Here is a 27,464-nt window from a genome sequence, read left to right as displayed (position 1 = left end):
TATGAAACTCCCTTCTAGGAAATGACTCTAGCATTGGTCATGCATCATACCCTATATTTTCTCTTTTAGAGCCCAGATAGTTAAGAAAAGACTTATTACCTGATGATTGGCCACAGAGTGACCAAAGTTCAAGGATTGGAGTATAATTCAAAGAGGGGACAGTGATAAAATTCATGAAACTGAAGGGGAAAAAAGACAGTATTTCCTTAGTTAATACAAAGTGATATTACAACCTATAGACTTTACCCAGAGATGAAAATAGAATGCATAATATCTGTTCGGAGGGGTCCCACAAAGTTTGTTTGTGTGTGTTTGGTAGGAGGAGAGATTTGAAAATGATTAGTATAATGGCCAATCTGTAATATTTTTAAATGTTTCTGTATATGTTTATTGACTCTTCTTCATGCATTGTAGTTTTTTGATGGAATAAATAAACAATGATTCCACATTTGATAGCCATGCTTTAGAAAGAAAACTCTTTTTTGAATGAATATTGTAACAGACATTTTGGAGTGACCCTTGGAATGAATTATGCCTAAGCTTTATCTCAGAAATGTTTTCAAACTTTTATTCAAGAGTAGGAGAGGGAAAAGGGAAAATATCTGAAAATCATCTCTCTTCCCCAGTTTAAAGTCAAGATTCTGCCATATAAATTCAGGTCAATGTGAAACAAATGCCCTTCCTAATGTTAGCCCATAGGCTATGGAAGCAAAGTTACAAAATCGATTCCCCAAATAAGTCTTCATAATCAGTACTGATGGCTATCCAAGCTTTGCCTAGAATATTTTTAAGACTTTAGGATAAATCTGTTGTTTTCCAAACATAAAATACTTCACAATGATATCTTCCAAATAGTGTTAAAGAATTAGACATTTCTCTTCCTATATTGTTACCATGTATCACTGAAAAAAATTATATAATTAGAAACTTTTAACAAGATTCATCATAGATAGTATAGTATTTAGCTATAAACATAAAATTTCAAAGCAATAGTGAATCTATCATTTTTCTGTTTTTAAACAAAATTAGATTTAATTTGCAGCTTTTAGGGATTGTTTCCCTTGAATGTAAAGGGAAAAAGTAATTAAAATGGTCTTCATATTCTTAAAATGTTATCTAGTTTCCTTAATTATTTTACAGAAAATTAACTTCCAACTACTGTGAGAGTTTGTGTTTGGCCCAGAATACCAAGAATACAAGAAGAGACAGGGCACTTAGTACTGCTGCCAATTCTGGTGCAGGTGTTCATGGCAGCTCCTTAAAATTGTGGCTGATGATTATTGGTTATTGATGATGTTGATATTAGTTATTAAGTATTCTTTGGTTTCTTTTTTGGTCTTTCTCTGAGTTTCTCTCTAAGCTATATTTTGAGCCCTCTATTGCCCTGGACAAATTGTCCCTGTTGTTCATTTCACAAAATGTTTCTACTTTGATCTTCTGCTTGGGTCTCAAGATTCATTGCTATATGTAACACAAAAGCAAATGTGCTTAACTATACTGGAATTAATTTTCTAGGTAAAGGAAAGCAGGTTAAATAGTACTAGAGTATAATAACTTAAAGTATACTTGTCATTCTTAATGCAAATTCTAAAATCAACAAATAGGTACTTGTCAAAACGTGTCACTTTTCTACTGTGGCATGCTGACAAACTGTGAAGTATTTTCGGTGTCTTTTGACAACAGGGCATAATTAACTGTGGCTCCATTTAGGTAGAGATTTTTGCTGAGAAGATCAACTGGCCCAGATTCTCCCAGCAGGAAGTGTATTTGTTTGGAAAGGTTCTTTTTCTTCCTAAGATTTTTTGCCATTAGGTTCTCTCTAGGAGTTACAAAGCAATCATATTCCTCTCCATGGCACCCGTGGCACAGTTACAAGCTTTCAAATAGCTCTCAAAACACCTTTTTTAAACATTTGGTCAAACGGTCAGAATTGACTTTTGATCATTCATTGGCTTTTCTTTCTTTCTTTTTTTCTTATAGGAACATTACCATCTCCAAATAACGTATTCAAAGAATTTCTATGGATCACATACAAAACATACATTTGGTTTCTTTTCAAATGTTCATAATAGAAAATTGACTATAATTACAAAATCAAAAGATACAAAAATAAAACTTTTAAATTTTAAAATGAAGATTTTAGATAGTCCAAAATAAATTGGTACCAAGCCTGTTGAGCTTGACTTTAAGTCATTAAGACTGTACCCTATATACAGTTTTCAAAGTAATAAGGCATCATAAGTGTAAATTGGGGAGTCAGGTGGTGGTACAGATCTATCCACTCTGCTGGAAAGGCTGAGGTTAGATTCCTTCAGTTCAGGGGTTCTGAGCTAACCTGGAACCAGAGATCTGCTACTTAGACTGTATGTAATGACCCTACAAGAGCTAAGGATCTTTAGGTTGCCTAAAACAGGGGGAATCAGCCTCGGTCAGAAAGAGGAAACATTTCAGTAAAAGAGGATATCATTGAAACTAATCATCTAGTACTTCACAAACGGCTGATAATTCTCTCTGTGTGTCTCTGTCTGTCTCTCTGTCTCTATCAGTACTGAAACCTAAAGTTCTCTCATCCACAAGAAACTTAAATCATTACGCATCTTTTTTAGAACACTAAATGAAAGAAGTATCCTTATATCAATTTTACTTTGAGAAACAGAAACAAAGGAACTGAGAGGTTGAGTGTTGGCCCTGGATTAGTCATTGTGTCAATGACAGTTAAAATGCTATAGTATGAGTTTTGTCCTATTGAAATAAACTGATTTTTTTTAACATTCATAGGATTTCAGGGAAAAAAAAAATAGGCATACAAAAAAAAATAGGAAGACATGGGTGACATCTTTGCATTCAGTAGAGACTCTTGTAAAATGGATACAAATGAATATTTAGGAGAGGAGTGGCTATCATAAGCAAATGAGACTACCTTGCTATGTGAAAAAAATAAAAAAGAGATAATTCCCAGCTTCTAGTCACTGTGTCAGTCAAATTTGGGATTTCAAGGCATATAAACATGGCCTCACATTAAGTTAATTTCACTATAAACTATGTTGAATGATACATAAATCATACACTTATTCATAAAAAAAGATACAAGAAAATATGAGCACATATGCTTCATTGCCAAGCACTAGGCTCCTTTTTTTGTCTGGCTCAGGAGAATAAAGCTATAAAGGTAATAGGCCAATTGCCCTGAAAAAGTAGGATATGCAGAATAGTGGTCTGGCCAACCTATAGATCTTAAGGACTTGGCAGCTTTACAAACAGTAAGACAAAGGGAATTGGAGCTTTTTAGAAATGTACTCATCTTCAGAACTGTCACATAAAGTTAAAGACAAAGGTCAATTGATGATACAAAGTTATGCCTGATGGTCTTAAGACCACTAGGACAGTTTCCCTAAAGAAAGCCCCAATTTATAGAATATGTGAATAGAAACCATTATTATAAAATTAGAACTAATTGCCTTGAGGCCATCATGATAATCCCCCTCACTCCGCAATAAGAAAGATTTTAGGTTTATATAGCATATGTTTATGGGAAAATTCTGACAATGCTGCTTTTTTGACATTTAGAATAAATTTCTGCTCTAATTAATATTTTGTCCAATACCAACTTGTTTTTTCCTCCTCTTCCCCATACACCAATAAAGCTTTGCATTAAACTGATTTCCATTGTTTTATAGGTTATTCTCAGAATCTGAACTCGTTAAGGGGCTGTTTTCCCTGACATTTCTGGCAGGTCCATGGACCTCTCTTTAAAGATGAATTGGGTACTCTGACAAGTAGTTAACCTATTGACAGCTGCATCAACACTGGGGGAGTATGGGACTACTTGTAGAATGCAAGGGTTAAGTTTATGTCCTCTCAAGAGGGACTCCCTTATGGCAGCAGAGACTTCCTTTGATGTCAAGTTTTGATCCTATTGATAGTCATCAGAGATACCAGGTGTGTCTAGCTGCATTGAAGATATCTCTGCTAGTATAAAAAGGTTCTCCTTATTTAAACAGTAAGCATCAGTCACTGACTCAGAGGGGATGGAATAAAGTCTTTGGAAATATATGGATGTGGCTCAGAGATTGAAAAATTAAGCATATTTTGCAACAAAGGAATGAGAACATATTTAGGATTTTTTTTTTTCTATTTGCTCTAATAATTAAAACTAAATATTTCTAAAATGTGTGATGTGCTTCAAAGAGAATACATTTAACGTTAATCTCAGGAGTTCATTACTTCAAGATGATTTCCCTTAGGAAAGCTGTCTGAGGCCAGATTTGAACACAGGCTGTCCTGATTCCAGGGCCACTGTTCTACTTGCTGTACCATCTAGCAGCCTGAGACCTGTTGAATACCTTAGCTTAAAAAAGGAAAGGTCTCCCCTTTCATCCAGGGACATGTTCAATCATCCTGCTCTATATCTAGGCACTAGACTCAGATGGCTCTGGAAGGGAAAGTAAGACTGGTGACCTTGCACAGCCCTCCCTCACTTAAATCCACTTCACTTTCATGTCATGGCATTATATCCTTGAGCTTATGGTCCTTTTCCAGAACAAAGGACAAACAACAACCCTTATGGTTACTAGATAGCACAGTGAATTGAATATTAGCACTAGAGTCAGGAAGATCTGAATTCACATCCAGTTTCTAGCTATGTGATCATGAGTAGGTGACTAAATTTCTGTTTGTTTTAGGTCCCTCAATTGGAAAATAAAGATAATAATAACACCTTTTTTACAGGGTTAGGGGGATCTAATTAGATAATCTTTATAAAGTACTTAGCATAGTTGGTAGATAATTCAAAAATGCTTATTCCCTCCCCTATCCCTCCTTCAATGAAGATTATAACCATTTTACACCTTGAGCGTTTTACAGGAGATGGTTGTACCTAAAATAAAACTCAATATCAGTTAATTAATGTTGTACACATGAATATATATATATGCATATATACATATATATGTACATATATATATATATACATATATATATATGTATGTAACTGGAAATTACATTAAAGAACATTCAATATAATGTACTTTGCTGAGGTACAAGAAAGACCAACAATATGTATGTTGTCACTTCCATTACAATTTAACTTTCTTGAAATCAGGGAGACTCTTGCTTTTCTTATTTGGATCTCCCGCATTTACCAAAGTGCTTCATATTTACTTAAATACTTAACAAAATACTTTTTTCATTGAATCATGCATGATATTCTCCCTTCTCCATTTAACTGAACTGGGGGTGAGATCACAGACATACTATCCTTCACTGCGGCCTCACTTAAAAGTTTCTGAGTATGGTAAGACTTGTCTATGTATACACTCTTCTGGCACTCTAAAGAAAGTCTAGCTCATCTTCAAGCTATAATAAGGAGTAAGAACACATCTTTAGTGAACAGACACATAAGTTAAGACTGAAAAATATATTTCTCTAAAAAGTAGACACAATAAATATTTGCCAATTGAATCAGACACAAATGCATTTTCATATAAAAATAAAATTTAAGAACACAAGGAATAATTTCAACAATGAAAAGCAGTACAATTAGATCATAATTTAATTTAAATGAGACCACCATTAAATTAGCACTAGAGATAACCTCTAAATAGCATTTAGAGAATTAATTCATAAAAAAACTTTCAATTTCTTTCAAAAATTCATGCATTGTGTAACAACCCTTTAGCAAGTTTCCTTTATGTTTTAAGGAGAAATGCTTCACCTCAGTTAGTAATCTCTCTTAAATTCCTGTGTCATAGAAAACACACACACACACACACACACACACACACACACACACACACATATATATGGAGAGAGAGAGAGACAGAGAAAGAGAGAGAGAGAGAGAGAGAGAGAGAATCAATAGTACCTTTGGCTTCCCATCTTTTCAACATTCTGAAAGAGAAACATTTAAAGTTAAATTTTATAGTCTAAATAGACGACTTTCCAGATAATAGCAAATTAATTTTTCAATGCTTGGAGTAATTCTGTGATCTCTCTAGAATTAAAAAAAAAAAATTCCCTGATGAGACATTATGAAACTAACTGATAAGACAGACAATCCCAAACCTTAGATTATTTTAAAACTACAACACACATATTGGCACTCCAGAAAATTATTCTAGTTTTATATTTTTTTCATATGCATTTGGAGGGCAGAGAAGAGATATAAATCATTCTATTACTTTTAGTAATTCCCCATTGTACCTTAATGTTTATAACAAATTGTACTTGCTAAAGCAGAACTAAATTAACATCATATATAATCTTGTTGCTATGAAAATGTAGCATATTAGCTTTGGGGAAAATTATTAGGTGAAATACATAGAATTAGTTATTTCATTGTTTAAATGGAGATTATTAAAATGCTTTGTATTTTATTAAATCAGATCTAAAGAGCTAATGATATTATTGGTAATAACAATATTTTCATATCATGGAACACATAAACTTATTTGTAAAATGAGGGCAGATTTGATTATATTACCTCTAGGGTCTCTTCTGGTTCTAAACCTCTGATTCTGATGACTCTGACTGTAATACAAAAGTAGAATACTCTTGAAAGACCCGACTATTGAAGACCCATCAAAGCAATTGTCCTCAGTGTTAAAGTTGAGATCACAATTTATGTTTATGAGGTTATAAATTTGAAACTAAAGAAAGTCAGTGTTGTGTTCTATAAGGCATTAAACTCACACATCTACCCTGAAATTGATATTGTAATATCTTATTGAAGCATTTTCTCACCCTGTGAGAGTAAACACTGTGCTATCAGAAAAATCTAAAGATCAAGTTACACTAAGACACAGTATTCTACATGAAAAGGATGATTAAGGTGACTCTTTAAATGAGCCCAGGCTGGAAAAGAGAGATGGTATCTTATATCTTCTAGAGAATCATGCTTTCTTAGGGATATGTTTATATCTTCCATCCTAGGGATTTTGCTATTTCTGATTCTTCCTGTAGCTCAGAGCCCATAAAAAAATTTAGGAGAAAAATTGATTAGCTTCCCCCTACACACTATCCCTAAAAGGAAAATTGCTCTCTATGCCTTCACAATAACATCTTGCCAGTGGGAAAGTGAATGGGAGGAAGTAGTCTAGCTTGGAGTCCAGAATGCTCTTAGAAATTGCTTTCTTCCCTGCTTATCTGCTTTCCCTAGGACAAAAGAATAGAGGTTGCTCCTATGAAAAACAAATTTAATAACCTGGAGAAAGGAATACTAGACCATGAGTTAGGAGATGAGAGTTCCACTTTCTAGTCTAAGTTTGGACTTCTATTTTTTCCTCTGTAAAATGAGGAAAAGAGAAAAGGTGATCTCTTCTATCTCTAAAAGGTTATGATTCTTTGAGATTTCTACTATGTTTTATTCCATAATAGCTCAGCTTTCATTTAAGTAAGTATTGGAGGAGTTTTTCATTCTACCACTGGGCAAGTCACTTCTCTCTGGGGTCTGTTTCCTCCCCTAACAAAATGGAGGATTTGACCAAGAAGATATCTAACCATGTAGAAGGATTGAGAGTGAAGAAACTTGAAACCATGCTTAAGCTTCTTCCCTAAAAAGGCCTACACATTTACTGCCCTGAACACTTCCCAATAATCATATTTCTTAGATGTTGATCATGAAAAAAATAGTTGAGCTTAGAATTCATTATCAAACATTAAAGGCAAAAATTGAAAGCAACCTGATGGCTCAGTTCTACTGAATGCTGAGATTTGGCAACTTCTCCGGAATTAATTTCATGGTTTACAAGAGTCCTTGTTCACAGGTGTCCACTTCTAGTGGTCCTTGTTCACAGTTTTCAGATCAATATCCATCCCCATCTTCTCATTGAATGGGCCATTTTTGTTATTTGCTTATCCAAATATCATTCCTAAGTACTACTCTGTACCTGTAACCAAATCCATAGAAGAACTTGCATTTGAGAGATAATCTTCTTTTGGGCACCTTTACCTTAAATATAATCTATTCCTAAATCCTTTAATTCTCCTCCAACAACAACTTTTAGAAATGTTCTTTTGGTTTCATTTATGTTTACATCATCTTAGTGCAGGTCTTCATTACCACAACACTAAATCATGCATTATCTTTCTAATTTTTCTTCCTGTTTTCAGTCTCTCCCTTCTGCAACCTATCTTTCACACAACTGATAAGAAACTCTTCTAAAAAACAAAGTCCAATTCTTTCATTCTCCTACTTGAAAATCTTCAGTGTCTCCCTATTTCTCAGGATAAAATGGAAAACATTTAGCTTACTATTTAGCCTGCCACAATCTGAATACAAGCAATCTTTCACTTTATTCCATTATGTGACTTTTTTTTTTCCAATTAGATTGGATTTTTGTTGGACCTTAATTGAAATGCTATCTCCTGCTTTGAAATATTTGAACAGATCATTCTTCCCTCCTCTTCGCTTATCAAACTCTTCATTCAAAGTTTTAAAGAAAGCATGTCTTTGATGTAGCTTTTATAAGTCCTTCCAGATTAAAATGCTCTTTTCCATTTTCTAATATTCCCTGAACACTTTGTCTTAATGTCTTCATTTGACCTTATGAATTTCAGCTTGGCCCAAGTAGTCTTCAATGTTTTGCTGTTACTTCCTTCTCATTGTCATCAGTATATTTTTCCTTGCAGCCACATGGTTTTCTGGAGTGACTAAGGGCTGTGAAGAATTCCCTCCAGGGAACAAGAGTCTATATTTATAGGTTGTCTTTAGCTGTTACAGTTCTAGTTTGCTCCCTCTCTTTCATTTGTGGTTTCCCCATCTATCTTTCTGATTCTGCTTGCCTTTGTCAAACCCCAGGACAATACTAGGGATTGCTATATTAGGCTCATGGTCTGATAAAACAAATTCTAAAAACTCCAAATTCATATTAATTCTTCTCTTGAAAATGTAATTACAAAATATATGAATGACTTCCACTTAACTTCTATAACAATGTTCTATGAGATTCCAACTATGATCTAGGAAAAGTCATTCCCTTCTCTTTGGAACTCAGAGCTATCCAGGTCATTTGAACTACTCACCTTCTCACAGTGGAACCCAAGGAAATGCCAAAAAAAAAAAAAAATCAACCACAATTATTTATAAGAAATCATATAAAGTCAATCAGACATAGTCTTTAACAGAATAAAAAGACTCAATTAGAAATAAGTTTGAGTCATATTCATCTGAGTAAAGGAACAAAGCTGAACTAAGGACACCTAGTTCCTCTGCTTTTTTTTTCCCCTTCAATACCATAGTCACCTGAATAATAGTCACTATTTTTTCATCATGGTTTTGTATCATGCAACATATCTCTTTTCTTTCACCTCCTTCAGTCTATTTTAGAGACTTGGTTTCAATGATCTTACTCTAGTTGTTGTTTTATATAACTAAAGAAAACTTCACTATGCTCCTCTTTTTGCTCTGGATCCAAATAATTCATTTAGACAAGCTTTAGTTCTAAGTTGGTGTGGACTTTAAAGGTTAAATTTCTTTTGTTCACATTTTTGCAAGTTAAACATCAAGCTTGGTGCCTTGAAGAAAAACTATTTAAAGCTTAAGTTCAGGCTCACCTTTGGGATTCCCCAAAAATGGGACAATTAAAAAGAACACTGAACTATGTGAATCAGAGATGGACAAGTACACACACAAAATATTAAAACTCAAAAGCACATATGTGACAAAAAATTAATATAGGGTTTAGTAACAACACAAAGCAATTTGCAAGACTGGTAGTTAGGATTTTACATTTTACCATAACCCTGCACTGTCTAAATAGCTTCCAATACCTCTGCTTAGTAAAAGCAAACAAAAAAAAAAAAAAAAAAAAAAAAAAACATATTTCAGCCAATCCTTTTTTCCATGATCTCTGGAATAGTTGTTGGGAGTTCCTCTCTGGCCATCATTCAGCTCTGACATGAGAAGACCAAGAATCTCTGGATCTCTCAAACTTACAAGTCAACTGTAATTACTGAACATATCCATCTTAAAATGGATACTTATTTACATAAGCCTAAGAAAGAAAAAACACAAAATGGGCACCTTAAATCCTGACTCAGGTTTGCTTAGTCAGATATCATGTGCTCATCATGGGTGAATAATATGGAGAACAGGGCAAGCTACCTTTTCTCCCACGTCCTCTTGGCAAATAACTCAAAAGAGAAAGGGAACAAGGCTGAGCACAACGTTTCTCTCTTTTAAATATCCAAAGTCATCAACTCTTCACTCTCTGAATTCAATAAGGGGACACTTCATTTCAGTAATGAATCACAAATTGCCTCATAAACAGATATCTGCAAAATTCCTACATGTTTACCTGGAACTAGCTCATAGTGTGGAATAACTCATAGTGTGGCCCAAGGATATTCCTGCTTTATACCAAAATATAAACTAGTAGGAGAATTTGTATCAGCTTTTTTTCGTGTGTGTGGTAGCAAACAACTGGAAAAGAAGTGAATACCCATCAATTGAGGAATAGCTGGACAACCTGTGGCATATGACGGTAATGGAATATTATCATTTTATTAAAAAATGGTGAACAAGCTGATTTTAGAAAAGCCTGGAAAGATTTACATGAGCTGATGCTGAGTGAAACAAGCAGAACCAAGAATACATTGTACACAATAACAGCAAGAATATGCAATGATCAACTATGAAAGGCTCCCTTCAGTGATCCAAAGCAACCCCAAAAAGAACAGAAAATGCCATCTGCATCCAGAAAAAAAGAACTAAAGAAACTGAATGTGAGTCAGCATACTATGTTCACTTCTTTTTTCTGTTTATTTTTTATTTTTTATTTTTTTATCTCTTCCATGGTTTTCCCCTTTTGCTTTGGTTTTTCTCTCCTAACATAGTTCATAAAGCAATGTGTATTAAAAATAAACAAACTTACCACAACAGAAAGTAGAAGAAACTTTTTAAAATAAGCTATTAAGAGAGAACAATTAATGTGCTTGATTTCAAGGAAGAACTATTTAGATTGCAAATGAAGAAAAAAGAGAACACCTGTTAACAAACTACTGATTAAACAATCTTAGATTCTGTCCACAAATGGTCATTTCAAGGCAAATCTTTTCACTTTATAAATGAAGAAACTAAAACAAGAATTAAAACAATTTACCTAGGCGAACACATCTAATAACTGTCAAAGGAAAGATTTGAACTTATTCTGGTCAGGTCTAGCTCCTTAACAGTTATGCGACCTATAAAGGATATGAACAGACAATTCTCAGACAAAGAAATTAAAACTATTTATAGACATATGCTCCAAATCATTATTAATCAGAGAAATGCAAATTAAGACAATTCTGAGATACCACTACACACCTGTCAGATTGGCTAGAATGACAGGGAAAGATAATGCAGAATGTTGGAGGGGATGTGGGAAAACAGGGACACTGATATATTGTTGGTGGAATTGTGAACACATCCAGCCATTCTGGAGAACAATTTGGAACTATATTCAAAAAGTTATCAAACTGTGCATACCCTTTGATCCAGAAGTGCTTCTACTGGGCTTATATCCCAAAGAGATACTAAAGAAGGGAAAGAGGACCTGTATGTGCCAAAATGTTTGTGGCAGCCCTGTTTGTAGTGGCTAGAAGCTGGAAAATGAATGGATGCCCATCAACTGGAGAATGGTTGGGTAAATTGTGTTATATGAATGATATGGAATATTATTGTTCTGTAAGAAATGACCAGCAGGATGAATATAGAGAGGACTGGCGAGACTTACGTGAACTGATGCTAAGTGAAATGAGCAGAACCAGGAGATCACCATATACCTCAACAATGATACTATATGAGGATATATTCTGATGGAAGTGGATCTCTTCGATAAAGGGAGCTAATTCAGTTTCAATTGATCAAGGATGGACAGAAGCAGCTACATCCAAAGAAAGAACACTGGGAAATGAATATAAACTGCTTGCATTTTTGTTTTTCTTCCCGGGTTATTTATACCTTCTGAATCCAATTCTCCCTGTGCAACAAGAGAACTGTTCGGTTCTGCACACATATATTGTATCTAGGATATACTGTAACCTATTTATCATGTAAAGGACTGCTTGCCATCTGGGGGAGGGGGTGGAGGGAGGGAAGGGAAAAATCAGAACAGAAGTGAGTTCAAGGGATAATGCTGTAATAAATCACCCTGGCATGGGTTCTGTCAAAAAAAATAAAAAATAAAAAAAAAAAAAAAAACAATTATGCGACCTAGTCACTTCTGTTTCCTCCTGAAGAAGCCTAATAAAATTGATTACCATGGTATTATTTGAATAAGTCATTGCCTAGACTTTGCGTAGCTCATTTCAGAATATTTTCTGGTTGTTGGATTCTAGGATACTGTTTAAAAATGAAAGTGTCCAATTAAGAGAATTTTATTCATTTCTGTCAGAAATAATTATATTCCAAGATAATTTGATGAAATCAGACAGTTGTGAATATATGTCTTCAAACAGCAAATGTTAAAAAACATTTTCAAACTAGTCATCTCAGCTGGGAATCAAAACTGGCTGGCAATTCCAAGTGGGGAAACAGCAAGGAGTAATGAAAAGTACCTCAGCATGAGTCAAGGAACCTGGGGGAGTCTAGTCATGGCTCCATCATTAATTTGCAAAATGCTCACTGAAAAGTTACTTAACCTGTGTGACTTTCAGTTTCTTCATATGTAAAAGGACAGGGTTAAACTATGCTATTTTTAAAATTCTTTTCTAGTCTAAAATACTAATGTTGTCCATGAATGCTCTCATTCTTGGCCTTAGTTCTAACGAAAGAGAAATCATTTTAGTTAAAAATAAAGCAAATGAAGGCCTTTAAAGTTAATGTTTCATACCATGTCCTTGTTTTCATTTCCTCTGTGTTTGTTTCCATGGTAGCAGAAGGAAACAGAAACTAAAATTAACAAGGATTCCAATTCAGCAAAAAAGATTCTTCCTTTTTTTTTAGCTCCTAAAAACATCATTAGTATCACTTAAAATTAAAAACAAACACCTTCCAATAGTTAGAAATGTCAAATTACAAATAAAGATTGCCAAATTGAAGTAGTATATTGCTAAACATAAGTGCTTTTGAATGTTTGTGGCAGCCCTCTTTATAGTGGCCAGAAACTGAAAACTGAGTAGATGCCCATCAATTGGAGAATGGCTGAATAAATTGTGGTATATGAATATTATGGAATATTATTGTTCAGTAAGAAATGACTAACTAGACGATTTCAGAAAGGCCTGGAGAGACTTACATGAACTGATGTTGAGTGAAACCAGCAGGGTCAGGAGATCATTATATACTTCAACAACAATACTATATGATGATCAATTCTGATGGACCTGGCCTTCTTCAGCAATGAGATGAACCAAACCAGTTCCAATGGAGCAGTAATGAACTGAACCAGCTACGCCCCGTGAAAGAACTCTGGGAAATGACTAAGAACCATGACATTGAATTCCCAATCCCTATATTTTCACCTGCCTGCATTTTGTATTTCCCTCACAAGCTAATAGTACAATATTTCAGAGTCGATTATTTTTGTACAGCAAAATAATGGTTTGGTCATATATACTTATTGTGTATCTAATTTATACTTTAACGTATTTAACATCTACTGGTCATCCTGCCATCTAGGGGAGGGGGTGGGGGGAAGGAGAGGAAAAATTGGAACAAAAGGTCTGGCAATTGTCAATGCTGTAAAATTACCCATACATATAACTTATAAATAAAAAGCTACATATATATATATATGTATATATATATATATATATAAAGTTTAAGCACCACAAAAAAATAAAAATAAACATAATTTAATTATTTATTGATAAATGAAATGCTTCCAATAAGTGTTATATATATATATATATTTATATATTAATAACATGTTGATATACTAAAAGGTACACTGTAAATGTGCAAAGAGTATTAGGTAGAAATCCTAACTCTGACACTAGTTAACCAAGGCTAATAATTGAACCTCTTTATGTCCTCAGCTTCTTTACCTTTGAATTCTTGTACATATAATTACATTAAAAAGCATCAAGTAAATTAGCAATATCTTGTGAAAAATAAGGAAGCTGGAACTGCATAGAGTGACATCAATGTTTAGACACTAACAAAAAATAAGCATTTTTCATTGTCCATGTAATTAAATAAATGCTTAAATAAATAAAATATTTAAATGCTATTAAAATGCAACATTTATAGTCAGCACAGAATAAAAAACAAAAAAATATTAATGAAAAAGCTGTTCAAAAAAGAAAAATGCCTTTCGTCTGAAAAATGAACTGCAAAATTTCTGTTTCGTGTTGCAAAAAAAAAAAAAAAAAAAAAAAAAAACCCTCAATGATTCCCTTGCAATATACGCAAACTATGGGAGTACGTGTTACAAAATCATATTTTATCCTGGTTTCTGCCTAGCAGACCTTGTACTGGCACTGTTGATCAAATACCCTTCTGGAGTATTATGTTCTGGATACCACATTTTAGGGAGGAGATTGATAAACTGGAGAGCATCCAATAAATAGTAATTTTATTAGTGAAAGGCTTCAAGATTATGTTATATGAGAGTTCTGAAAGAACTAGAAATTTTTAACTTGGGGAAAAAAGAAGTTTTAGGGGCAAGACAAAATGTGGATGGATGAAACTTTTGTGGTGAGTCTTAGTAAGACAAAGAAGTATGTAGTTGCTAAAATGTTCATTTGGTGTGTGGACAAACTTGGCAAACAACTAAAGTTACCCAAAGAGCAGTTAGGTGGTCTCCAATGTGAGTTTCTCCTCAAAAGAAATCTCCAAGCAAAGTTTTAACAATTATCTGTTAAATGTATTGTAAAGGAGGTCCTATTTCAGGCATTTATTGATTTAGTTGACTTTCGAGATCCCTTATGAAAGAGTATGATCACAGAATCTAACATTTTAACTGGAGAAGGGAGATTTCCCAAATGGCATCATGTGTGAGAAATGCCCTTATGAATGATACTATATTTGAGAGTTCCCAGATTAAAAAGTTTAGTCATTGAACCTCTTAGAGATTGAATAGCACAATTACACAATTTCTGAACTGCTTAGATGAGAATCATCTTTGTGTATCCTACAGCTGAAGGTTTTTTTTTTTTTTAATAAGTATGTTAATGAATGTTTTTTTTTTCTTCTTTTCTCCTAGAATGGTCATAGAAATCAAAGCTAATTTTGCATACACAGGCACATACATCTGCATTACTCTCAGTTAACACAGGAAATACAAGCTGCAGGAATTTATGAGCAAATGAGACAGTAATGTGTGGAAATCTATGCAAATACTTTCAGAATAATACCAATTTATAACGATACAGACGGCTGACTCTTAACTGACTTTTGTCAAACCAGACTGAGAAAATTCCTGCATAAGTTATTTCTTAGTTAACTTCTTCAAATGAGTAAGACATGAGGTAAGAGCATTTTAATTTATGCCTTATACAATTTTTCCACTCAAAAATAGGTAGTTTAATTTAGGAGGACTTATAAACCACCTGAATGAAAATTTAAACAGAAAAACAAGTGTCAGAATTTCCATGAATATTAGATGTCTGGTGTCAGTTTAGAAGTCATTAGAATTTCATAATTGGAAAAAGAGTAGATATAGAAAAGTTATTATCTGTAAAATTGTGAATTATAAATGCTGAAGAGTTTGATATCTCCATGAAATTCAAGAAAGAGAAAAGACTATTTTATGTTTATTGATTTACTTCTTTTGGCCTCAGTTTACTCAACTGTAAAATCACTTATATTATTTACCTTACAGGTTTGCTGCCACCCTATCTAACTTAGATAAGATAAAGACAGTGAGAACATTTGCTTATACTTCTTTTATATGGCCTTGTTTTTTTCCTATATTAAAAGAGAACTTGATACTTTTTCCGGTAGCCTATATGGGAATCTGACAATTTAGTGGCAGGGAAAGAAAAATAAGGGTCTACTCTTCCTAAATACTCTACTTAGGGACATAACTGTATGTTTTTGTTTGACCTGTTTCATGATACTCACTTGGGCTTTGAAGAAATACTAAAGAAACCTTCTTTAGTAGCTAAAGAAACTAAGAGATTATTCAGACTAGCATTTAATAGTTAAAGGGTATGTATTTATAAGCAAATACTAAGAATCTATTAAGTAAATTACTAGCTTTACAATAATATTTTCTTATAATTTAAAAATTATTTCTAATTGTTTCAATTATTTATTTTCTTTTTCTCATTTTCCCACTGTTTTTGTTTGTATCTGGAGAGAGAGACAGACAGACCAAGACAATAGGACAGAAAGAGAGAGAGAAATGTATGAGAGAGACAGAGACGGAAACAGGGAAAGCAGAAAGGAACAGAAACAGAGACAGAGACAGAGAAAAAGAGAGAGAGAGAGAGAGAGAGAGAGAGAGAGAGAGATCTAGAAACAGAGACAGAGAGATGAAGAAGAGGTTTGCAATATTATATTGGAAGCAGCAAGCAGCAGCCAAAAAAAAAAAAAAAAAAATCCTGAAGGCAAAAAACAAAAAAAAGCAAGAAAGCAAAACAGTCTCATTAGACTTTACAAATAGAGACATTGGAATGAATGAGAGAATGGATGGGAAAGGTGGGGAGGGGCGGGGGAGAAAAGGATAGACATAGCTGACTGAATGCAAAATTCCAGTGAATAGCAGAAAGAGATAAAAAAAGTTTTCTTCAAGAAGCAATGGAAATTAAAAAAAATAGAAGAAAACAATAAAATGAGAAAGAACAAAACAAAACAAAACAAAACAAAACAAAACATGGGGTTATGTTCCTAAGAAGGGTTTTCAGGAACAGTAGGCGCTTGTCTATTTATTCACTCATTATGGTAGTTGTCTATAAGAAATCTGGGATATGATATAAACTAAAAATGATGCAATAGAAATAATTACACAATAGTTCATGTTTTATAAAGTTTATCATGTATATTTCTAATAATGATAATGCAAAATAGGAAGCAATAGATAGTTGGCATTTCTATAGTGATTTATGACCTATGATAGTTTTACACAATTTTTCTCATTCTTCATAATAGCAATGTGATCATGTGAGCAATACTACTCCCATTCTGAGATTCAGAAAGGCTAAAGGTTAATTCACATTCAGATTTCACATTCAAGTTCTCTAGTCCCAAGTTTAACTTTGCCTCTTCTACCAATACTGCTTATTTGAAAGAATATTGAATGGGGAATATAATTGTCTTCTGACTCTATATTATATCACTTAGTGATCTCAGCAGCAACTATGACTTTAATTATCATGTCAACATTGCTGATTTTTCAGTTCTATCTGTCAAGCTCTCCTTCATTCTTCTACCTCCAACTGCCTGCTGGATACTTTGATCTGGATTTCTTATAGGTGTCTTAATCTGAATATGTTGAAATTAACGTATTATTTTCTCTCCACTTCTGAACGTTTCAGTTATGGTCAAGGACACTATTATCTTCTCATTTAACCAAACTTACAACTCACAAATCATCCTTGATTCCTATTGTCTCTCACTTCTCATATTCATTGTTGCCAAGTTATGTTTATTTTTACCTTTGTAACAGCTTTCATATACTCCTCTTTCTCTTCCCCAACACTATAGGTCCTGCCTCACATTAAACCTGACATATTGAAATAGCCTCCTGATTTATCTCTCTGCTTCAAACTTCCCCATTCCATCTTCCACATAGTTGTCAAATTGATCTTCCTAAAATTCAAGCCTAATCACATCTCCATCTTCAATAAAATCCAGTGTCTCCTCATTTCCTCCAGGACCAAACATCAACTCCATTGGCATTCAAAGCCCTAAATAAATTGAATTCTCCCTATTTTTTTTTTAAGTTTTCTTATACCTTATAGACCCTCTTATATTTTGTGATATAGTAACACTGGTCTTCTTGCTATTCTTCACACAGACACTTTATCTTTTAGTTCTGGGAAGATTGATAGGCTATCCTCCATGTTTGAGCTATTTTCTCTCTCCCTCTCTGCCTCCTGGCTTACTTCAATTTTACGATAAAATCCTATTTCTAAGAAACCTGTCCTAATACCACCGATACCAGTGTGTACTCTCTGTTGATTATGCCCAATATATCCTGTATATATCTCGTATATACATTGTTATTTGCATAACTTCTCCATTGTACTGTGAATTTTCTGAAGTAGAGACTGTATTTTATTTTTCTTTGAATACAAAATCCAGAGCTCAGGACGTAACACAGTAGGTACATTAAAATGCTTATTAACTGGCTAAATATTTTAAAACTTGTCTTCAAATTACATTTTTCTGTCATCCTGGGTCAGTTACTTTGATTCTGTGTCTACATTTCCTTATTTATAAGATAAAGATTGGTCTTTATGTTTCTTGTTGTCCTTATCATTGGACAAAACTGCTCTTACAGGAGTACCTGGAATATTTGGTCCAAGCAGAAAAAAATTTACTCTGAAAGTATTTATTCTGAAAACTAAATTAGCAGCCATCAGAGGCAAAATGGTCCCTAAACATAAATCCTTCTCAGAATCTCTGCACAGAAACTTTGGTTATAATCAAATTGAGATAGAAGAAATTGAAAGAGATTTTAATTTGATGTGTAATATGGAACAAAACGACTTGAAACAATATTAGCAAGCTGTTTTTAGATACTAGGTATCCTTAGCAACTGCAAAAATGGCAGAAGATAGAATCAGGTTTAAATAATTTAGAAAAATAGAGAATGTTCATGCACCTAAAATAGATGGCTTATATTTATCATTTGATTGTTCAGAACCTCTGAATTTTATGGATCATTAAGTCTACCCTCTTTTTTTGTAGCAACATGGTTGTATAGTTATAATTTGTAACTATACACTATACAGTAGCCATTTTCACATACGTAACCAGCAAGTCCTGAGACTTCAAGGCCAAGGTTTATTGGTTCCCACTAACATAATATCTTTACCCTTATAATACAGAAATTGAAAACTGATTTTCATGACCTGGCCCATCAACCATATCTTTTACCAGTAAATATTAACAATTCCCACAATTATTTTTCCATGATATGGTCTGTCAACTCCTCTTAAGTTTTTATGATACTGGGGAGTATTAAGGAATAAGGGCTGATACATGAAACCCAGACTAGATTAAGGGAGATAGTCCTTTGGTCTTTTCATTATTCTGAGATCCTGGACTACCAGCATGGGTGATAGTAAAAGACCTATTGTTATGGTCAAATAATTTATTGAAGGAAGATAACTTTTTGTTTTAGAAAAGGTTTAAGTTCTATCGACAGTTTGATATCTTACTTGCAGAAGTTTGCTAGAGTTTCAGTGATTATCAGTCACCTATTCACATACTGTCTTTGTGACTTCTCTGGCAGCCTTATAAAGAATTAAAACTTTTCATTTCCCCCAAAGAGGCTAGGACTATAATCCAGGTGATGAGAGCTCAGAAGGACAGACAAAAGAATCCATAATTGGAATAGAAAAATAAAACAGAAGAACAAATGGATCAAACAGTGATGTTACAGCAGACTAATGAATAATATAGTCATTTATTCCCTAAGCTTAAACAGCAGAAATACAATTCTAGTATAGATTTCCTTTGTTCACCACTGTGATTGTAATCTATTAAATTGTGAAGAGTTATATTTGATTTGGAATTAGTAGTTTGGTCCAGAAATGCAATATAAATAGGATGTTTTGGATTAAGTATAAGAGGTAAGCCTGTAAGGTGAGAGATAAGCCCATAAAACAAGAAAATTTATTAAGGATTGATTTCTTTCCTCCCCAGTAACAAAGGATACTCCACCAGAAAGGATATAGGAATATGGTTTCCTCACTGACTAGAGTAGTAATCCAGTTTCCTTAATACCAGAATAGCAGCATCCTTTCTAATGAGCCTAAGTCAAACTAAGCAGCCTAAACTAAAACAGAATATATTCTTCACCTGAAATTGTTTGTGCTCCTCAACCAACTAGTCCAGAATTTTGAATTTTATGGGTCAAAAAGTCCACATTCTTTTGTAGGTCTACAATTACATAGCCATTCACATTGCTGATACTTCCAACTCTAAACCTCATGATTCCATAAACCACTTCAGTGATGAAAAGGGATTTTCTTTGTTCACCACTGAGTTTAAAATCCAGAAAATATTTCAAATTCAGAGGTTCATAGCTTGCCCTTTCTTTTCAGACTAAATTCAACCTATAGAAACCAAAGCTATTGTAAGCCACTGACCATAAATAATAAAAGGTGATAAAAGAATGGGAACCAAAAGAGTTATAAAATAAACTTTAATGGATGTCATAGAGGCCACTGGGCTGTTATTTGATATCCACATGAAGAGAAAGCAAGTTCTTATTACACAAGTTCTAATAAAAAAATGAAACTGAAAGTGATATCACTTTTCACCACCCCAGGACACAATTCAGAGTTTCCCTTTATGTTAACATGCTTTCATAATTTATTTTTCTTTTTAGTATTATACATATATGTATGTATTTATAGTACTATGACTTCCCAGTGTTTCATCTACTCTTCCTTGTAACAAAAGAATACAAGTTATTCACATTGTCTATGTCTTTACATCATAACATTTCTTTGATGAGAGGAGAGAGACATGCTTCATCAACAGTATTATGAAATCACAATTGAATATTGCTTTGATCAGGCTTATTTTTCTTTATATTTTTTAGGATTGTCATGTAGGCTTAAATGATTATATTTCATTCTGCATCAATTCAGAGAAGTCTTACTCATTATTTTTCTAAATTCTTCATAATCATCATCCTATTTGACACAGTAGCACAATAGCACCCCTTTATGTTCACATACAATATTTTTTCAACCTTTCCCCATTTGATAAATATCTACTTGATTCTAGTGCTTTGCTACTAAAAAATTGTTTCAATAATATCTGTAAAGTCATGCAAAACATTTCCATCTTAGCTATGCTGCAAAGGTAAATTATAGATAGACAAATAAATAAATTTCTGTCCCTGTATAAGACTTAAAGCTTTCTTTTTGGCCTATTAAGATTTTATGCCTTGTAATGGTATAGCTGGGACAATGTTTATGTATGGTTGATTACTTTTTTAGTTTAATTGCTAATTGCTTTCCAAGTGGGTTGGACCAATTGAGAGTGGAATCAGCAATGTACTAGTTTGTCAGTTTTCTCAATGCTGTTTCAGCATTAATTATTTTTGTTTCTTTGTCATATTTGCCAATTGATGGTTATCAATCACATCTGAGTTTTGAATTAATATATTTCTTGTAATTAGTGATTTGGAGCACTCTTTAATTCATGCATTTCTTCTCCTAAAGGATCTCTCTTTGTACAGGGAATCATTTGAGCTTTATATTTATTTATATCAATTCCTTATAGAATTATAGGATGGTACATTTAAAGCTAAAAGGGGATCCCAGATATACTCTTATCCAAACTCTTCATTTTAGGGATAAGTAAGCTGAGGTCCAGATTATTTAGTGATTATATATCTGACAGTGGGCAACTCACCTCTTAGTAAGGGTCAGAGGCAGTATTAAATCTAGTAACTCTAGTCAATGAGTTTTCTTCTATACTACATTACACCAAAGATATTTCCTATAAATTCATTTGCCTTCAAGGATACAAAGGCAAAAATGAACTTCTTATTATTGAAGAATTTAGATGCCAAATATGGAGATGTAATTACATATTGTGGTATCTATAAAACACATAAAAATACCAAATAACCTGAGAATTATGTTAGGGAGAGTGGAGAAAAAGGGAGACATAAGCAGGTGGATGGACTAAGAAAGATCCCATTCAGAAATATTTTATTACTAAAAATAATTGGTTTACACAGATTTGAGGGGAAAAAAACCCTTCAAAATAAAAAAAAAATCAGAAACTTACTATCTTTTTAATAGCTAAGTCATCATAAACAAAGAATATTATCCTTTTTGCCATTAACTAAATGACATTTCTTCATTTGCTTTCAATTGAAAGCAAAAAATTGCTGAAATATGAAATGATATTGTTCAGTCATTCTTCAGTTGTGTCTTTGTGACTTATTATGAGGCTATCCTGGCAAAAATGCTGTAGTGACTTTCAATTTCCTTCTCCAGCTCATTTTGCAGATATGGAAACTGAGGCAAAAAGGATTAATTGACTTGCTTAAGATCAAAATTATGAAGATCTGATTTGAACTCAGATCATCCTGAAGTAAAACCTAGTACTCTATCCATTGCACCACCATTAGTTCTTCTCAAAAAAAAATCCTGCAATCGTGAACTCCATTAAAATTCACTGAACGTTCTCATTCTCAGTTGTGTTCCTATGTATCATTTATTTTCGCCTAAATGCAGATGTACACAATCTTTCGCTTTTCTATAAAACATAATTCCCTAGACATTAGGTCATGAAGCTATTTACATGCCTTTAAAATATAGTGCTGTTTCTCTCAGGTTACTAATATAAACAGCTATTTCAACAATCACTGTACTATGAAAAAGTAGAAAGATGTATTGATGGGGAGGAAACATATGTTATCAAATAACCTGGATCAAGTGTTTAAAATAATTGAGGTTCCTTTTAAAATTAATGAATTGTAAATTAATTAATTGAAAGCATTTAATAAGGATTTACCATATACCAATGACTGTGTTAAGTGTTAATAATATAAATACAAAAAAAAAAAAAAAGTCTTTGCTATTCTAATGGTTCAAAGAGAAAACTTTTTAGGAGAATGATGACAAGGGAAGAATAATTTGTTTGGTAAAGTTTCAGGAATAATGAATGGAACCATAGGTCAGTAGATTAACATACTTTTAAAATGAGCTACAAAGTTACAGAAAAATACATTTTAATTACTAAATATAGAAAAAAGTTAAGAAAATTCAATTGATTAAATAGTTGCATGATGTGGGTAAAAAGCAAAAAGAAATTGCAGAGTAGTGAAGCTCCCCTTTTGAATTACTCTTGAAAATGGACTTTACCTGATAAAAATCAGGGAACATACCTAATCCTTCCTCAGTGACCCAAATACCCAAGAACTCAGGAAACAGATGCCTCACTAAAGTTTTAAATTACTATCTTTGGCAAAGTGTCCAGGAAATTACCTATTTTTCACTGCTAAACTCTTCTAAGAATTTACATCCAAGAATCAGAAACATCCTACAAACTGTAATAGCGAAATCCACCTAAAAGAGAATTTAAGACAAATAGTATTATTTTGATGCTTCCTTTGAATCTCAAAAGGTATGAATCAAAATATACTTAAAATAAGTGAAATGCTTTCATACACATAAATGTTTTCATTTACATGTCCCCCCTGAGGCTTAGTGTCTATAAGAATTGTTTGGGCTTCATTTGGGTGATAATATAGCATGACAAGGTAACAACCTGTCATGATGAATCAAACTTTAAAAAATGTTTTTTTTTGCAGACCTTTCGGAATTTCTTTTAGTACATGGCCTCTATATGACATTAGGTATTAATGTATTTATGATTCAATTCTGTGAATAATTTAATGCAAAAATAGTTGGGCATATATCTTAAACAAAAAGGTTTCTCAAAATATAGCGAGTATTACATAGATATCAAAAAATTATTAGATAATGAGTAAAGAAATGTTAATGTCTCATTTAAATAAGAAATTTGAAGTATCATTATGTATTTGCATGTATATCAACATGTGGGCATACATGTAGAATAAGTTCCAACTTTTTAAAATGTTGTTAATTATCAGTATTGTCTTTTGAAATCCTATGTATCATATTTTATTAAAAACAGTATTCAGAGGGCTCCATAGCCTTCATTAGACTGCCAAGCAAGTACACACACACACACACACTCACACACACACACACACACACAGATTAAGAACCCCTGACCTAGATATAAACTGTATTTCTTCTCTACATTTATATTTAAATCTAGTTCTATATGCTTCAAGGTTCCATGTTTTCATTACAATGATTATTTTTCCACTGACATCAACTATTCTATACCTTAACCTTCATAAATAGTTATGACTGAAAAAATTTAATCACTTGGTGTTAAATTTTCCAGTGCTGTGCCTTTCCAAACAAAATTATACTAGACCTTGAATGGGAAACCCACTCTATCACTAAGCCTATATTTGAAGTCCTTCTGGCTTTAAAGGAACTGCCATAATTTGTGAATAGTGGACCAACTTAAGCTATGCTAGGAAAGGATTCCTTAAGTCACAATTATATGTGACAATTATGTATGAATATGTACATATTTAAGGGCACCAAGAGAGTAGCAAAGTCAGTAGAAAAACTATTTCTTAACACTTAGGGAAAAATTCTGCCCACTGTATCATTTAGTGATCAGAAATCATATTCCTCCAGGATGTCTTTCTTTAAAGTTCTATACAGTAGATTCTAAGTTGGGTCCCTTAACACTGCATAATAAAAGAGTATGACATACAGTAAAATTAATGATGAATATAGATGGCATGTATGGGAGAGTATTCAGCAAGTAAAAGTTTTACTAATTTTAAATCATATAGCTTGGTTCTCTTTTATATATGTTCATAGTCCCACTAATTCCCTGAGTTTATAGTGGTTGTCAATCTAACCTGAATTCATTTGGTGTTTTTGTTTGTTTTAAAGATTGTTTTAATTTATGCTAATAAGACAGAGATACATAGAGATAAGAAGAAATAGAAAGATTACGAAATATCAAAAAAAAAAAAAAACCCACTAACACACACACACACACACACATATATTTAGTGACCAAGTTTGAAGAGACATCAACAATGGAATTTGTTTTTTGACATCTTGAAAATGTTTGATTTAATCATTATGCTTACCTGATTTTCACCAGCCTAGAATGGCTAACCTTAGGGAGTGTTTTTGCTGCTTTGTTTAGTCACATCTAACTCCTTATGACTCACTTTTGAGGGGTTTTCTGGGCAAAGATTCTGGAGTGACAGGACATTTCCTTCTTCAGTTCATTTTGCAGATGAGGAAACTGAAGCAAATAAGGTTGAGACTCATCCAGAGTCACACAAGTAATAAATATCTGAGGCCAGTTTTGAAGTAAAATCTTCCTAACTCCAAGCCCAAATCTCTATCCACTCTACTACCTCACTGCCTCAGGCAGTCTATTTGCATAGCTAATTCCCTGAACACAAATCTATGCAGGCTTTTCATAAACTAATTAATCTTTTCCTAACACTAGCCAATAAGCTAGCAAAAATAGAAATAGACATAGAGAAAGGGGGAAATGGTTTGACCTGAATGTCAGGAGACTATATTGGTCAGGAGATGAAAGGGTTATTCACTTGGATAGATTTTTTTTTTAAGCTTCTACTTTATTCTTTGGCAACCTTGAGCTTCCTGACACTTTCTCTACAGCTTCCTTTTCACTGAAATTCCATTGAGTCTCATTTGATTTAAATTATTTTATATTCCTTTTTAAAAGCTACATTACTCCTATAATATAGACAGATATTCAGCTTTGCTCAGAATTCAGGAACCTTAACTTTGCAGTATAAATTTAGAAACACATTTTGTCTAGGAAGGGAAAAAGTGCTAAAATTCTTAATCTGCCAAAACTAGCTAGCAAACCTAACTACCAGGAAGAAGTTTGAACTCTCATTAATGTTAAGATACAATTGGTGGAAGTACAGACTATTATAGAGTGTTCAGCTTAGAAAATATAAAAACTGTTTAAAATCCTCTAGTTGTATGTTTCATAACTTCTCATGTATAATAGATATCATATTGCTTACTTTCTCAATGTATGACGGAGGGACTGGAGGGAAGGAGGAAAAGAAATTAGAACTGCTTTTTTTTTTAAGGGAATGTTCAAGAACTCTAGTATCCCATCTAGATCTCACAGATGATATAGTTGAGGCCCAAGATTTGTCCAATAATCTGGCTAATAGGATTGATGTATAAATTTTGAAATCACATCAGATTAATATTTTCACTTTCAGTTTTTGTCATCTTCAATATAGTCTGATGCCAATGCCAGGTTGACATTCTAAAACACCACTTTTTAATTCATGTCATTACTCTACTCATAAGGCTTCAAGTAATTATAGCTGCCTAAAATTAAAACTCAATCTTTATCATGGTTTTTAAGTTCTTCCAAATCTATTTCCAATTTTTCTTTCGAGAATTATACTATGTTTATGTTCATTTTCCTCTCTTAAGTGACAATTGACTTCCCCTTCCAAATTTCTGCAATGTAAGAAAAGAAGTCAGAATCCTCAATCATTTGGACCAGGAGACCTACTTCCTTCTAATAATGATGATGGATGGGAACTTTTTAGACTCCTCATGCACAAAGGTCAAACAAAGCTGTTCACAATATTTGGATGAGCAAAAGGTGGTTAAATACAATGCTTCTAGTAAGACACAAGGTTTCTAGTGTTTACTTTATGCTTTAAAGATCCACAGAGGTCAAATAAAACTTTTCACAATACTGGGATGAGCAAGGAGTCATTAAAGTGCAATGTTTCTAGTAAGAAGGTCTCAAAGTCTTTCTTTTATACCCTAAAGTTCCTGCCATCAGAGCAGAAAATCTACCCTACAGATGCCTGGGTCTACATTACAAATACTTTAAGGCTTTCAGACTCTTTTACCTGCCACATAACCGACTCATATGTATTTTTTTCCACTAATTGTATTGTGAGCTTTATGAAAACATTCACTTTCTTCTTTTCTGTGTCCCTAAAAAGTATCATTGGGGCTCAAAGAGGAAACAATTGACATATTTGTTTTACACAGATTCTTCTTTCACTTCATTAAAAAGTGGGAGAGGAAAAGGGAGAAGGAAAAAGAGTAATAAGGGAAGGGTACAAGAAAGGGGAAGGGATTCCAAGGGAGGAGGGAGAGATACTAAAGAGGGAGAGCTGTGTGACATTAGTGGGATCAATAGGGAAGAAGGGAAGGAGGGCAAGAAAAAGAAAAGTATAATCTGGGGATATCAGGATGGCAGGAAATGCAGAATTGGTTATTTTAACCGCAAATGTGAATGGGATGAACTCTCCCATAAAGAGGAGGCAGATAGCAGACTGGATCAAAGGTCAGAACCCTACAATCTGTTGTTTACAGGAAACACATTTAAAACAGGGAGATACATATAGACTAAAGGTAAAAGGCTAGAGCAGAATCTATTATGCTTCAGGTGAAGTCAAAAAAGCAGGGGTAGCCATCCTTATCTCAGATCAAGCAAAAGCAAAGATTGATCTAATTAAAAGAGATAAGGAAGGAAACTATATCTTGCTTAAGGGTACTATAGAGAATGTAGCAATATCAGTATTAAACATATATGCACCAAGTGGTATTGCATCTAACTTCCTTAAAGAGAAGCTAAAAGAGTTGAGGGAAGAAATAGACAGCAAAACTATAATAGTGGGAGATCTCAATCTTGCACTCTCAGATTTAGATCAATCAAATCACAAAACAAATAAGAAAGAAATTAAAGAGGTAAATAGAATATTAGAAAATTTAGGTATGATAGATCTCTGGAGAAAACTGAATGGTGA

This window comes from Antechinus flavipes, chromosome 3 (assembly GCF_016432865.1).
Source record: "Antechinus flavipes isolate AdamAnt ecotype Samford, QLD, Australia chromosome 3, AdamAnt_v2, whole genome shotgun sequence".
NCBI classification, from domain to species: Eukaryota; Metazoa; Chordata; class Mammalia; order Dasyuromorphia; family Dasyuridae; genus Antechinus; species Antechinus flavipes.
This window is presented reverse-complemented; position numbering follows the sequence as displayed.